A 2,810-nucleotide genomic window follows, 5' to 3' on the forward strand; every position below is an offset into this window, starting at 1 on the left:
TTCTTAGAAGGTCATGTCAATTTTTTAAAAATTTCAGGTGATCCCCTTTATTTAGCAACCCTGCACCTCTTCGTTTTAAGCAAGTCACATAGCCTCTCTTCAGCTTATTAAAAATATCCTACCTAAAATATAGTTGTATTTTTAAATAATAAATAAATATAATGCCCGTTAGTAGAGATCTGGAGGACTGGGTGTTGTGGACCAACTTTTATCATTTCTCTACAAATGCTGCTGCTGCCTTTGGTGTCATTACGCTCCCTCTTGCCGGAGCTGTCAATTCTTCAGTCTCAGCATTACCCATTCCATTGTTTCTCGGCCTTTATTAGCATTTGAAGATATCATACTTGCCATCAGTCCACTGAGATGACTACAGAGACTGACTCCTGACACCATGATTATGGCCTCATGAGTCAAAACAGCTTTTACTGGGTCCTGGGCATGTGGTTTTTATATAAGTCTCTCGTCTACTGAAACCATATTCGTAAATGAAATATTAGTGGATTTAAGTTCCACTATTTTCTCTACAGGATCAATAACAGAATATTCTTGCACATATGTTTTGGTTCCTGCTACACCAGTAAGAGATTTCATGCCTGGCTGATGTTGCTCAGTGGTTAAGCATCGACCCATGAAACAGGAGGTCACCGGTTTGATTCCCGGTAAAGACACATGCCCGGGGTTGCGGCTTGATCCACAGTAGGGGGCATGCAGGAGGAAGCCAATAGATGTTTCTCTCTCATAAATGTTTCTATCGCTCTATCCTTCTCCCTTCCTCTCTCTCTGAAATCAACAAAAACATTTTTTTTAAAAAAGAAATTTCACAACAAAAGGCAGACCCCACTCTGTGCTGAGAAATCTATGGCTGTGCAGCTATCCAGGATCTATATGTCTGTCCAACACATCAACTCCAACCGCACTTGGGTTCATAGGGTTTGAGTATTTCTGCATTGCAGCTGTTGTAACAGTTTCCCATGGGTGGTCAAAGATGTGCTCTGAAGTCCAGATCTTCCTGGTGCTGGCAGCCTGCGTGGTGTCCTGGTGATGCTCCGTGTCCATTTTAAGCTCATATTCCAAGTGAGTGAAAAAACATGGCATGCATTTTAGTAATGGAGATATAAATATCTGTCTATATTTATATGAATAACTGTGTGTGTGTGTGTGTGTGTGTGTGTGTGTGTGTGTGTCTCCATGGGCTAAAAGTGGTTAACTGCCTAATTTTGGATGATCTGTAAGGTAAGAATGTTTTTTTTACAGTTTTAAATGGCTGAATAAAGATCAAAAGAAAACTATTTTGTGATATATATATAAATTATATGAAATTCAACTTGAGTTCATACATAAACCTTACTGAGACACAGCCAGATTCATTCATTTGTGTATTGTCCACAGCTGCTTTTACTAGTATAACTAGTGGTCCGATGCATAGATTCATGCACATTGAAAAAAAAAATCGGGAGCCGGCGCCCGCGAGCCCGGGGAGTTTCCACATTCCCGGAGCTGCCTGGAAGTCTATGGGGAGTCTGTCCTCCTCCCCGCGGCTTCTTTTACCCTGATTGTCCGTCACCACCTTGTGGCCACTTTTATATTGCTGCCTTCCTCTGTAGCTCCGGGGCAATCGGTAAGGGATGAGATTTGATCTCGATGCCCGAGGCAGAGTTCCAGGAGCCAGGCAGAGATATCAGGCTCATCCCAGTTTCTCCAATTGTCCACGCTTCATCCATTCCCCGGAGATTGTACCTTTAGGCTTATGAGGTATGTGCCTCCCGGCAACTCTGGCTGAGCTGTAGGTGTCCTCGGGTGCCACACTGCCGGGGGTCCATCCATGGGAGCCGCCCAGGAGCCGCAGGGAATGTAGGAGCCCAGGAAGGGCAGGATGGGCTCGGCCGCGGTCCAGCATGGGAGACCCGATCCTCAGATTGGAATTTTCTCACTTTTTCCGGGACTCTCTCCAGAGGTGGGGACCTGTCTGGCTTGGAAGTGGCACCTGGGGGTGGTAGGGAGGAAGGAGGGAGAGGATCGTAGTTCCCCGTAAGATGCGTTCTTAGTATTTCAGTTCTGCATCCAAAGGAACAGGGCAATAGCTAAGGGGTGGAATGTGGCCCCGATGCCCAAGGGGAGTCCAGGGGGCTGGTGTCATCCCAGGCCGAACCTGCAGGGTATAGGGGGTGATTTTTCCACGCAACTCCCGGCCCAAGTGTGGGGCTACCCGAACAGAACATGTCAGGCCAGCACCTGCTGGTGCCCCTCCGCCCACCGGAGCTGACCAGTGCTCTGCAGGGATCCAGGAGCGGGTATTTGGTGCCAGGACGCGGACCTTTCCGGGAGATGGGGCCGGGGCGGGTGGTAGGCGGAAGTTGCGAAGGGCTCACCTGCAGATAGGTGTGGGTCACTGGGCTGGACTTTACCGGAGCCCGCTCTCGAGATGAAGGCCGGGGGCCGGCCCAGGCAGTATGTGCGTGAAGCGCCTCAGTGGGTTTTTCCTGTAGCACCTCAGTAGGTTTTTCCTGAGCCCGCATCCGGAGGCCCAGAGGGCAAAAGGCAAGGGGTGAGTGCAGTCTCAGGGTCCGAAAGGAGAGTTCCAGGAGCCAGCAGTGGCTGATGCATGGTCATTTCGGCTACACCCCTACCAGGACTGCAGCCTGTTCAGTGGAGATTGTGCCTGCCGGAGGCAGGAGTGGCACTCACCCAGTGAGCCTGGCTTCTGGCTGAGTGACGCTCACACTGTGGGAGTGTACTGACCACCAGGGGCAGATGCTCAATGCGGAAGCTGCCCCCTGGTGGTCAGTGCACATCATAGCGACCAGTCATTT

General features: G+C 49.5%; 1 pseudogene; it reads right to left on the bottom strand.

Moving 5' to 3' along the window:
- Window positions 1–210: 210 nt before the first annotated feature.
- LOC102244998 lies at window positions 211–1,035 on the bottom strand (annotated as a pseudogene).
- Between the last annotated feature and the right edge of the window lie 1,775 nt (window positions 1,036–2,810).

The sequence above is a fragment of the Myotis brandtii genome, unplaced genomic scaffold (assembly GCF_000412655.1).
Source record: "Myotis brandtii unplaced genomic scaffold, ASM41265v1 scaffold162, whole genome shotgun sequence".
NCBI classification, from domain to species: Eukaryota; Metazoa; Chordata; class Mammalia; order Chiroptera; family Vespertilionidae; genus Myotis; species Myotis brandtii.